This window comes from Kogia breviceps, chromosome 15 (genome assembly GCF_026419965.1).
Source record: "Kogia breviceps isolate mKogBre1 chromosome 15, mKogBre1 haplotype 1, whole genome shotgun sequence".
Classification (NCBI taxonomy): domain Eukaryota; kingdom Metazoa; phylum Chordata; class Mammalia; order Artiodactyla; family Physeteridae; genus Kogia; species Kogia breviceps.
Window position 1 is genome coordinate 84,510,494 of NC_081324.1, and position 12,909 is coordinate 84,523,402.

The following is a 12,909-nucleotide window of genomic DNA, read 5'->3' on the forward strand; positions in this document are numbered from 1 at the left end:
AAGAAAAGAAAAACCGATGGAGACCAAGATGTAACTAACTTACTGCAGGCTTGTGGTCTACACTGACGGAGCCTCCCCACACCTGCCCGCTTGAGGCCCCTGCGGGTGTGTCTCGGCTTTCCCCAAGGCAACGCGTGGGCTGCTCTCCCGGAATGGACAGAAGAACTGAGGCTCCATGGGGCTCCGTGACCTGTCCAAGGTCACCCTGTCTGTGAGGGGTGGGGCAGGGACCATTCATTAGCCCCCTTATGGCATTCAACAACTTAGGGGTGGAGACAGATGAAGTATCCACTTGCCAGGTGGGGAAACCAAGGCTCAGAGCTGTGAAGTGACTCGCTCAAGGTCACACAGCCGGGATGTGAACCCAGGCAGTCTGGCCACAGAGCGAACCAGGAGGTTGTATCCCTCCCCCCACGTCACCCTCACGCCTGTGTGGCCCCTACGACTGCCCCATTTGACAGGCAAGGAAACTGAGCTTCGCACAGGGGAGGCCCAATGTACAAAGGGACAGAACCAGGATTCAAACCCAGGTCCCTGGCAACCAAGCCACGCCGTCTGGGAACCCAGCCCTCCCCGGCCTGTGCTCACACGCCCCACGAGACGTCCCGCGGCCTCCCAACGGCCCCGGCGCACCCAGACCTCAGGACAAATCACTCCCTCATCCCCTCCGCCTGCAACTGAGGGCTCCTTGTGAGCTCGGGAAGCCCTTCCAACTTTCCAGTGTTTATCCCAGCTCCTCGCTGCCAGGTCCCTGGGCAAGCCTGGGCCAGTGGCGCTGATTTCAAACCAGACACGGGCACCCGGCCAAGAGCCACCGCGGTGGGAGCCGGGCGCCGGGGCAGCCACAGCGCTGCCTGCACCTGGCCCCCTCCCCTGCTCCATGGCCTCCGAGGCACCCGCCCCCAAAATCCCCAGGCCCCCAACCCACCCCCCCGGGGGCCAACACCGGTGAACAGGCGCCAGGAGCACCAGATCTCTGGTCCTGCCCGCTCCCCCGCAGGGACGTGCACGGCACGGGGGCTCCAGAAAAGCAGCACGGTGCCCCCACGCATCACTCGCATCCTCCCGAGCCGCCCGCCTGCCCAGCACCCTTTCTGGGGCTCCAGCAACTCTGATAAGGCGTCAGGAACCACTGTGCCCCAGCCATCGCCCGCCTGCCGGGGCAGAACTGGGGCGTCAGAGCACGAGCCCGTCGGCCGCCAAATGGGACCCCCGGCGCAGGTCCCGGTCCTCCTGCGACCTGTGGCCCCCGATCTCTGCCCCCTCTGCCCCCTCCGGGCGGCCGGGTCACACCGCATCTCCCTGCCCACTGCCAAGCCCGGAAACTTCTCTTACCCGAGCACATGACCGGCCTCTCGCTCACGTCAGCTCCAAACACAACTTGAAGGAACTCTCCCACAAAAACAGAAAAAACAAAAAGAAAAGAAAAAGAAAGAGAAGTAGAAGGTGCCAGCAAGTGGGTCAGCGGAGTCCACACACACACATTGTTCTGCTGGCTTCCAGAGGACACGCCGCGTCCAACCTCAAACCCATCCTTCCTCCAGGGCTGACCCGGGAGAGGGGCGGCCCCACCGAGCAGCCGTGCCGCCTTCCCGCGAGACTGCGGGCTCCCGCCCCGGCTGGGGGGGCCCTGCAGCCGGCCCGGCCCCCCGGGCCCCCGGCCCGATGCCCACCTTAGACGGAGTGGGCAGAGGCCCCCCGGGGACCACCCACGGGACCACCCGACCCACAGCGGAGTGAACGCGCGGCGTCGCGCCCCAGGATCCCTGCTTGCCTCCTGCCCCTCCGGGCCTATAAACACAGGGAATTACATAAGTCCACTCCTCTCGTTGGGAAGCCAAAAGTACGAGCTTTTTCTCCTAGCCTTGGCAGTAAGTAATAATTCCTCATCGCCATGGTAACCCTGGCGGGCTTCCAGCCGACACTCCGGGAGCTGAAACACGGGGAGGCCTTTTTATAGCTCGGGAGAAAAACCTCACTGTTCACCGCTCGCAGGCGAAAGCGAGCTCCAGGCCAGCGTCTCCTCCTTAACCCGTCTCCTCCCAGCCGGACCGTCCACCCAGAGGGCAGCATGGCCGGCCCGGCGTGAACTGAAGCCTCTGCCCCCGTCCCTTCCCGGCCCTCCAGTCTCCAGGGTGACAATGGCCACTGGGCAGGCTCTGTCTTTAAAATATTTCTGTCCTTGTCATCTCAGGAAAAGCAAACATGACCCCCTCACATTGGTATTCTGAACCAGGGTCGTAACAGTGACAGGCCCATAGGGTGAAAAAAGACACAGTCACAAACACGCACGCACGCACGCACGCACGCACGCAGTCCAAAAGGGACGGCTTGGTGGTCGGCCAGGGGTCTGAACCTTGGCTGCAACTAGCTGTGTGACTCAGAGACAGGTCTGAGCCTCTCTGGGTGTCAATTTCCCATCTGCAGCCGGGCAGGCTCTGCTCTGCTTCCCCAGAGCTCTGAGCAGCAGCCATGAGGTGTCAGGGGAAGCTCCAGAGGGACCTCCAGATTCGCTCCCCCGCCCCCAGCAACCAGGAGCTGGGGCCAACGCTGTTTGCCTGAGGTGGCATCCTGAGTGATGCCAAGGGGTCCCACGGGGTGCAGGCGCAGGGACGGGCAGCACAGAAAGGAGGCGCGGCAACTGCAAAGGTCTGGAGGCCGGATCGAGTTTGGTGCGTTGCAAAAGCACAGAGAAAATCGGTGTGGCCGAGAGCAGTGGTGACGCGGGGAGAGCGCTAGAAGTCAAGGTCGGGGGGTGATGGGAGAGGACTGGGGAAGGAACAGCACGAGAACTCTGGGCGAATCACGTAACTCCGTGGACTGGAGACCCTCCCAAGAATCATAATGACAACGACGGTTAACGGTAACACGTACTGTGTGTCCAGCGCTGCGTAAGCACCTCACGTGTTAACCCATCTGTCCTCAGGACAGCCCAGCAAGAGGCAGGGGCACCCAATATACAAAGAAGGAAACAGGGGCTTCCCTGGTGGCGCAGTGGTTGAGAATCCGCCAGCGGATGCAGGGGACACGGGTTCGTGCCCCGGTCCGGGAAGATCCCACATGCCGTGGAGCGGCTGGGCCCGTGAGCCTGCGCGTCCGTAGCCTGTGCTCCACAAAGGGAGAGGCCACGGCAGTGAGAGGCCCACGTACCACCAAAAAAAAAAAAAAAAAGGAAACAGGCCCAGAGAGGTCAAGTGGCTTGTCCAAGGTCACACAGCTGGAAAGTGGCTGAGCTGAGGTTTGAACCAGGCAGATCTGGCCTGCATCAACCCTGCCATTGGGTGGAGTCAGCAGGGATTCACAGAGTGTTTGGGGCAAATCACATTTGTATGTGACAAAGGTCCTTGACCACTGAACTGGCAGGGGGACTGGAATGGCCACTAGGTGACCTGTGAAGAGGCCCATGTGGAGGCCACATGTGTGCTGACTTTCATCAGCTCGCCCTCCAGCCTCTCCCAAGAAAACACCCTCCAGCCTCTCCCAGAGTATCGTGGAAGAATTCTACAGATCTGCCTTCTTTTATAGGTGGGTAAAACGAGGCACAGAAAGACGTGAGCGACCAAAAGCTGTATTTTTCGACCAAAGATCCCGCCCATCGACTTTCACCCCAACTGTCAGCAGACCATGAAACTCAGGAACGGGCCAAACCGGCGCCGGCAAAACACGGGCAGGCAGCGGAGCCCAAAGCAGCAGGGTCAGAACACACGGCTTCCTTTTGCTCTTTTCTGTTTCTTTTGACACAGACCTGCACCCAGACTTTCTCAGAGGCTGGCCCTGGAATCAGGAGTAACACATCCACAGGCCCACCAGAGCTATTTATGCTTTGGGCAGGTTTGACGCCGGGCTGTGTCACCCCGGGGTCACTTTTTGTGCCTCTCTCCTCCAAGAAGCTGAGGAGCAAATGGTTTGCTGAGTGACCCTATGAAGATGGCAAATCATCACAAACCGGAAACAGCCCCTGGCAGCCCCCTCCAGGCAGAGCCAGTAACCAAAACCAAGTTGACATTCAGAATAAGTTAGCGTGTGGTCGTCTGCTTAGCAAAAGCAGGCCTCATCCCCCAAGCCTCTGATGGAGAGCACCCCTCAGCGCTCTGAAAAAAACCAAGATTCACCAACATGTACTTCTAGGAACCTGTCTTCGGGCAAAGCTTTGGACGGTGGGAAAGATAAGTGAAGACCTTACAGGATACACTGGGATGGGGGCCGCAGAAGCATGGGGTCCCCCCAAAGAGGCAGGAGGGGGTCCCTAGACCAAGTGGCCCTGGGTAAGACCCCCAGCCTCTGCAGACATCAGTCTGCTCAGCTCTGAAACGGGGCACACCTGCCTGTTGTCTCTGTCAGGGTTAAGAGTAACTACACCTCTGGGAGGCTCAAGGACCAGAGGAGACCCACAGTCACGGTTTCTGCTCAGCAACCAGCTCCAAGTGGAAGGGATCCCCTTTCGCTCCCTCCCCACGTGGCTGCTTCCTGACCAGTCTCCAAGATAAGGTTGGAAGCAGGAGGGCTTCCCTGGTGGCGCAGTGGTTGAGAATCCACCTGCCGATGCAGGGGACGCGGGTTCGAGCCCCGGTCCGGGAAGATCCCACATGCCGCGGAGCAACTAAGCCTGTGCGCCACAGCTACTGAGCCCGCGTGCTGCAACTACTGAGGCCCGTGCGCCTAGAGCCTGTGAAGCCCACGCACTGAAACGAAGAGTAGCCCCGGCTCACTGCAACTAGAGAAAGCCCACGCGCAGCAACCAAGACCCAACGCAGCCAAAATTTAATTAATTAGCTAATTTTTAAAATAGGTTGGGACCAGGGTGGGGGCTGAGGGATGAGAAAGAGAGAACGAGCTAGAAACGTCCAGCTGTGTTTTCACCTCTTCCTCTCCTTTACTGAACCCCAGTGCTCCCAGATTTGGGCAGGTGGCTACCCCCTCCCTGGGCAGCCTAGGTTTCCTCATCTGAAAAGACACTTAAAAGGTGATTTTGTGGATGAAGTACTGATTCACGCTACCGCATGGATGAACCTCAAAAACATCATGCCCGGTGCAAGAGGTCAGACACAAAAGGTCCCATTTATATGAAATGTCCAGAACAGGCAAATCCAAAGAGACAAAGCCAACGGGTGGCTGCCAGGGGCTGCGAGGAGGCGGGAAGGGCAGTGAGTGTCGTTGGGTTCAGAGTCCTCTTTTGGGGTGACGGAGGTATTTTAGAAGTAGACAGAGGGGTTGTTTTCATTTTTGGGGGGTTTTCCTGGTTGCACCATGCGCGTGGCATGCAGGATCTCATTTCCCCAGCCAGGGATCGAACCCGTGCCCCCTGAAGTGGAAGCGCAGAGTCTTAACCACTGGACCGCCAGGGAAGTCCCTGTACAAGGTCTGTCTGTCTGTCTGTGTGTTTATTTATTTATGGCTGCGTTGGGTCTTCGTTGCTGTGCACGGGCTTTCCCTAGTTGCGGCGAGCGGGAGCTACTCTTTATTGCAGCGCTCGGGCTTCACATCGCCGTAGCTTCTCTTGTTGCGGAGCACGGGCTCCAGGCGCGCGGGCTTCAGTAGCTGCAGCATGCGGGCTCAGTAGCCGTGGCGCACATGCAGTCTTCCCGGACCGGGGCTCGAACCCGTGTCCCCTGCATTGGCAGGAGGATTCTCAACCACTGCGCCACCAGGGAAGCCCCAACATTGTTTACATACTAAAAAAAAAAACCCAATGAATTGTGCACTTTCAAATGGTTAATTTTACGTGATGTGAATTTCGCCTCAATTCAAAATAAATAAAAAGGTGGTTTGGTTGAATGGAAACCATGCCAGTCCAGTCTACTAATCTTCTGAAAGCCGTGTCCACCTTTAAGAGTCCCTGACCTCAGGCCTGGAGACATGAGACATTCCACAAACATTTATGGAGTGCCAGCGATACGCATTGGGTACAAAGAATAGGCAGGACCAAGACGAAGATCCCTGCCCTCGTGGGGGTAACGGGGGGAAAGGTGAGGAAGTCAACCACAGATGAAGATGTGATGAAATTCAAGGAATGACAGCAGCTATGGACTGGTGGTTTCTGAGGTGGTGACAGTTCAACAGTGGCCTGGATGGAGTAAGAGAGAGAGGTGTGGAAACTTCTCAGAAAATAGTATCCGAGCCAAGGAAACAGCCAGGGCAAAGGCCCTAAGGTAAGGCCGCATCACACTTGGTGAGTTCCAGGAGCGGCCAGGTGCCGGCGCCGCACGGCAGGGAAGGTCAGCCTAAAGGGATCGTGTAGGTCTTCACGGTCCACAAACAGATCTTTAAGTGCGATTAAAATAAAATTCACAACTGCATTAGTTTCCTACGGCTGCTGAAACAAATTACTACAGACCGGACGGCTTGCAGCAAGAGCAGGGTGTTTTTCCACAGTGCGGGAGGCCAGCTGCCCCAAATCAAGGTGTCTGCAGAGCTGTGTTCCCCCCACCCCGAAGGCTCCTGTGGAGGATCCATCCTCGCATCTTCCAGCTCCTGGCGGTACCAGGCTTCCTTGGCTTGTGGCCGCATCCCTCCCTTCTCTGCCTCCATCTTCACACGGCCTGCTCCCCAGTGCGTCTTCTCTTGTAAGGACTTTTGTCATCAGATTTAGGGCCCACCCGAATCTAGGATGATCTCATCTTAGACCATTAACTTGATCACATCTGCAAGGACCCTTTGTCCAAATGAGGTCACATTCACACGTTCCAAGCAGATATTTCTTTGGGGGACCACAACTCAACCCACTGCCACAATCAAGACTCACAATTCAACAGCATCAAACGCCCGGAAACATTCCTCATCTCCACTCTCCTTTCCACACTGATTCCAGGGGACCAGGCTGCAAGCTGCAGGGGCAAATGCTTGAGCATCTTGAAGAAATCATCCATCCTCTCTCCCAGGAGGTCCCCTGCAGCTGGCCCTCTCCCGGCCTGAGCCAGACAAGAAGAGACCCCAAAGAACCCAGACCCCCTTCCCTGAAAGACGTACCAATGAGCCACTCACAGGCAGCTGGCAGGAAAGGGGCCTCCCTGATGGGGAGCCTTTGCCCTTGAACGGAGACTTCCCCAGACCAAATGCACTGCACTTCCTTACTTCTTCCAGGCACAAAAGCATCACAGTTAACCCCTTGGCCGTTCTGGCTAAAGGTACTGAACTGTCCCCTAGGGCTGGTTTCCTGTGTGCTGTTTTTATTTATTTATTTATTTATTTTTATTTTTTTATGGCTGCGTACAGGCTTTCTCTAGTTGCGGCGAGCGGGGGCTACTCTTCGTTGCGGTGCGTGGGCTTCTCATCGTGGTGGCTTCTCTTGTTGCGGAGCAAGGGCTCTAGGCGCGCGGGCCTCAGTAGTTGTGGCACGCGGGCTCAGCAGTTGTGGCTCACAGGCTCTAGAGCGCAGGATCAGTAGTTGTGGCGCAGGGGCTTAGCTGCTCCGTGGCACATGGGATCCTCCCAGACCAGGGCTCGAACCCATGTTCCCTGCACTGGCAGGAGGATTCTTAACCACTGCGCCACCAGGGAAGCCCCTGTTTTTATTTTTAAAAGGTGCCACTCCCACCCACAGCAGCTGTGAGCTGGCCGCAGGCAGGGCTAATTGCTCACGTCGAAGTGCAGTGCCATCCTGCAGCCAAGGGCACAGAGCAACTGGCAACCATCGCTGGGGCAGGGGAACCCACGCCTGGGCAGCAGAGGAAGGAGGAGGTGTCCAGAAAAGCTCCTGGCCACCACCAGCCAGATGCCGGAACCCAAGCCAGGAAGAACAAATTACACCAGACCAGGGACACACACTCCCAGTGTGCCAGGCACTGGGGAGAACAGGTTTCACACCTGTGTGCTCCTTGATGCCTCACAACAATCCTATGGGGTGTTATCATCCCCATTTTACAGATGGGAAACGAAGGAACAGAGAGGTGAAGTGACTTGCCCGAGGGCACACAGCCAGTAGTGGCCAAGTCAGGATTTGAACACGGTGGGTGTGATGCCCAAATCTACATCACTACCCACTAGGGTTTACTATCTCTCAGAACACATTGAGCTCCTCTGGAGGGCTCCGGGAGAAATTCTGCAGCCTCAGGCCTCCACTTTTGGAAATGGTATCTCTCTGGAGGCATTAAACGTGAATTCTCAAGTCTTGGGACCATCTGTGACAGTCCCTGGACCGGTCTGCCCAGATCACGGAGGACAAAATATTTTGAGATGAAAGTCACAGCTAAGAACAGAGGCCACAGAATGATGACAGCCAGCTGTGGCCAACAGGGAAGCTCTTTCTGGCACACACAATGTTTTTTTTTAAAACTAGGACATTGCTTATAAAATCCAGATTTCCAGCTTCTCTTGGAAAAAAATCAGAATATCCAGCATGCCAGTTAGCCACAATCCCCACCCCTCCCTTTTGCCTCATTCCTTTCCTTGACTACGTCTGAGTTTGGGACACTCCTTTCCCTCACCTTGGCCACCTCCCCGCAGTGCTGAAAATAGCTGAACAAGCACTGAAGGCTTCACTTGGCAAGGAAATGGCAAAGAGAAAGGAGTGCCATTCTTGGGGCTGCAGGTGACTCTCCCTCCCCACTGGCCTGCTGTGCTGGTGGCATGAACCTGCCTGAGAAGAAGGCCCACCCAGAAGGAAGCAGAGCTGCGACAGAGCCAGCTCTCCAAGGTGTGCTTTGAGCCCCTGGATCCAGCCATGCCTGAACTTGTCCTACCCTGGACTTTGCCATTAGAAGTGTCCATCAATTCCTCCTTGTGGCCTAAACCTGAATGTGTCTCCACCACAACTCAGGAGTCCTAACTAATCACCCTCAGGTCTCGCCTCAATTGATACTTGTCCAAAGAAGCCTGTCCTGACCACAGGCAAATTCGAAACTTGTTACGCTCCAGTGATACAGCCTGAACTCTATCCACATGACCCTTACTGTTTAACTTACCCTCTCCCTCTGGACACTAAACTCCTCAAAGGCACAAACCATGCCTGACTTCCATCACTCTGACCCCAGTGGCCTACAAATATCCAAAACATTCCAAGTACCCAATAAATGTAAATTAATCAACCAGCAAAAGAACAAGAGGGAGAAGCAAAAGCCATTAAACTTGATTTCTGCCTTAAATGTGGTAAAGGACCCAACCCCTGAGGTCTACGGAACAGCCTCAGATCCAGAGAACTACTCCTGCTGCCCCAGGCTCTCAACATTCCTGCAACATCATGACCCCAGGGCCTTTGCACATGCTGTTTCCCCCCCACCCCCCCTACCAGCTGGCTCATCCCTCTTCCTTGCACAGGTCTGGTTCCTTCTCATGGTCCAGGTCTCAGTTCAACAGCCACCTCCTCAGAGACCACCCTTGATTCCTCTACCTAAAACGAGCCCCCCAGAAAGCAGAGTTGCCCCACCCTGCGTTACTCTACAACCAGCATTTCCCTGCCTTGCAACAGCATGTTTGTTTATTGTACTGCCCATCTCCCCATCAGCCTGTGGGATCCACAAGGCAAGGCCCTGGTGTCTTGTTTGCTGTGTATCACACCCCACCCCACTCCCAGGAGGCCATGGGGACACCAGGCTGGCTGCAAGGAGGCAGGAAGCAGACCCTCATGTCCTGACCAGTCCTGCCCAGCCCAGAGCAGCTGCTGCATGCCTGAGGGCCCTATGTTACACGGGGACGCTGGCCCACCGCCGGTGCAGCCCTGCCAAGGGATTCATTCTGGCTCCAGGCTCAGGGAGGGCTGCAGGTGGTGCCTGCACAGTCCCCATAATCAACAGCAGGTGCTGTGGAGTCAAGCTTCCTGGGTTCAAATCCCAGATCCGCCAGCTGCCAGCTGTGTGACCTTGGGGAAGTCACTTCACCTCTCTGCGCCCGCAGCATCCTTACATATAAAATGGGGATGATAATACTAGCCCCTACCTCGTAGTGCTGCCGCAGGAAGTACATTAGTGAATGTATATGATACATTTAGAACACAGCCTGGCATAAAGTAAACGTGCAGGAATCATTAGAAATTATAGGGTTAATAATAATGATAATGGCAAACTCACATAGCACTAAGGCAAGCAAAAAGTCAGGAAATGTTGGCTTGCGTAATAAAGGCAGTATTTGCTCTGTGCCTGGTCCTGTTTGAAGTGCTTTACACAGGAGTTCCTACAAGGTATGTTTGTTATTATTCATTCAACATGTTTGTTCCAGCTCTTCCAGGCAGCCTCCCCAGATTGCTCCAACCCTCAAGAGCAACATGGACACACACAATTCCTCATGTGAGTCTGTCCTCAACTCCCCTCTCCGTCCCAGGCTACAGGGAGGGGCAGGAGAGCCCCCAAACCCCACGAGACTGAAGTCGGCACAAGGGTATACATGCCCCACACCAGCCCAAGCTGCAGCCCCTGCTGGACTCCCAAAAATGCAGGCCCCATCGGGCACCCCAGAAAGTGAAACGTGCTCCCTCACTGCAGTCTGCAGTGGGGCAACTCTTGGTAGAGGGGTCGGCATCCCAAGGGCATCCCAAGGGCTCAGGCCCCACTGCCCCTGACAGGGTCAGATGTCTGAGACACAGGGCACACCGTGAAAGAGACAATGACTTTGGCTGGGGGTCTGGGGTCTGCATAGACGGCGTGTGAGAACAATACCGCCCCTCCAGCCACTGCCATCCTTTCTGTCCCCCAAATGATATGGGTGCAGCTGGTCTCCTGGCCACCCAGCACAGCAAGGACCCCAGCAAAGCCAGCCTTTGGCGTGCACAGGCCCTTCACTTCTCGGACAGGAGAGGCAGACCCCTCCGTGCCAGGGACCGGATGTGGCCCCAAACCAGGTGGTAAGAGCTGGTTAGAATGCCGGCCCCAGCACCCACCTGCTGTGTGACCTCACTCAAGTCCCTCCACCTCACTGAGCCTCAGTTTCCTCATCTGGAAAATGGGTCCAATGATCATTACCACAGGCAGGACAACGAGGGTCCAAAGAGCCAGCAAATCAAAGCCACAAAAAATGAAAGAGAAGATCTAGAAGGAGGCTATTTTAATTTCTGCAGATGGGCTTGCTTTGTCATTAAATGGAACACAATTTTATTTCATGGTTCAGAATGGTTTCTGTTTGGATTTATGGCAATCGTGGAAGGAATGAGCTGATCTTTTGAGCATTTAAGCCTCTGGCTGCCTTGAGCCACCCTAAGTTAGCATCTCCCTCAAAGGGCACACGCTCAGCAGAGACAGCACTCCAGGTAACCCACACAGGAGGACCTGGAGGCTAAGTCAGGAGACCTGGAAGGATGCGGGCTCTGGGGCAGACAGCCTGGGTTCGAATCTCACTGGTCGTGTGACCTCAGGCAACTCACTTAACCTCTTTGTTCCTCAGTTTCTTCATCTGTAAAGCAGGAGTGACAACAATCCCTACTTCACAGGGAGGTTGGAAGATTAATAAACTATAACAGGTATAAAGTGCAACATGATTACTATGACAAACTCTGTTATCGTTATCGCTGTCATTTGCTGCAACTTCAAAAGGTTTAGAAGGCCAACTGCAGGATAAAGACAAGTCCACCGGGGTTCCCTTGTGTCTGGGGGACCACCACCACCCAGGTCCACTGGGAGCCCAGAAAGGCAGCGCCTCCCTCCTCCCTCCAGCTGGGGGCAGGGATTCCTATCAGACGGAAGGAGATACATGTCAGAGCTGAAGATTAAAAACAAGTACAATTATCGGGCAGGCATCCATCCATAATTATGAATTTGATGTAATTAGGCACCCCACTAACTTCATTACTTATTTATTTACGGGATTGCTTATTTAATTTACAGGCCTCCCTCTCTGAAAAGTCATCTTGGCTAACACCCCTCGGGCGAGGGAGGAGGGGACCCCCTCCTCTGTCCCCACCCCCACTCCTCATGCTCCTGCCTCGCCCCAAAATAGCTCCCCAGAAGACCTCCGTGACTGACACGCAAAGCCTGACATTCACTCAACAGTGCTCAGTGCCAACGGACAGTGCTTGACCTGGAAGGCGGAAGGTGCAAAACATCCTTTACACCTTCATCTCTCCAGCAGAGGAAACCCAGGGGGACGAAGGGTGATTCTAGGCACCGCCACCCTGTCACCAATTCCTGACGTGATCCTCTGGACCAGCAAGCACAACGGTGCAACCAATGGGGCTGGTACTTCCCAGCTTGGAGAAGGAGAAAGGGCACCCAGCTCTCGCCAAATGACCTTCGATAAGTCACCTGACTTCTCAGAGCCTCCGTTTCCTCAACTGTCAAATGGGGTTATTAAGAACAACACTCACAGCTAGCTAACCCTAAAACCCCCAACCGCTGCTAGTCATTGCTACCCTGTGGCCTCAGCCAATGCAATAAGGCAAGAAAAAGCAAAGTGGCTTAAAGACTTTCTCGCTTCATTCATTAATAGCCAAGAACTAGAAGCAACCTAAAGGTCCATCAACTCATGAATTGATAAACAAATGGAACCATACATGCACACAACGACAAGCAAATCTCAAAAACTTCACGCAGAGTGAAAGAACCCAAACACCAAAAAGTACATACTTTATGATAATTTTATTATGAAAACATAAAAGATTCTATAACCTCTATGACAGCAGATCAGTGGTTGCTTCTGGCGCAGGGTGGGTGGAGCTTCTTTCGGGGGTGACGGAAACGCTCTACAACCTGATGGTGGTGATTATATGAATGTTTACATTTGTCAAAACTCATGGAGCTGAACCCTTAAAATGGGTGTATCTTATTACAGGTTAATTACATCTCAATAGGCTTTTTTTTTTTTAAACTGTAACAGAAGAATATATACGTATATTATTAACACCACTAACTCCAATCTGCGAGCCCAGGGACTATATCCCCACTTCCAGGTCAGGTCTGCTGGTTCCTTCACTGCCCCTCAGGTTCCCCCAAAGCCCCTGATTTATGAGCCCCGGATAAGTCAGGTAAGGACTGAATCCCAGATTTATCC

General features: G+C 54.7%; 1 protein-coding gene across 25 annotated transcripts in view; it reads right to left on the bottom strand.

Moving 5' to 3' along the window:
- The window catches only part of NCOR2 (nuclear receptor corepressor 2), a 224,278-nt gene that overhangs the window by 175,072 nt on the left and 36,297 nt on the right, over nucleotides 1-12,909 (bottom strand). The window contains exon 1 of one of the 25 annotated variants that reach the window (XM_067015112.1): nucleotides 1,336-1,520. The exons of the other annotated variants lie outside the window; for them this stretch is intronic. The gene's annotated coding sequence lies outside the window, so the exon portion shown is untranslated. Of the gene's footprint in view, nucleotides 1-1,335; nucleotides 1,521-12,909 lie in introns of those variants that run through there. 25 annotated transcript variants of the gene reach the window in all.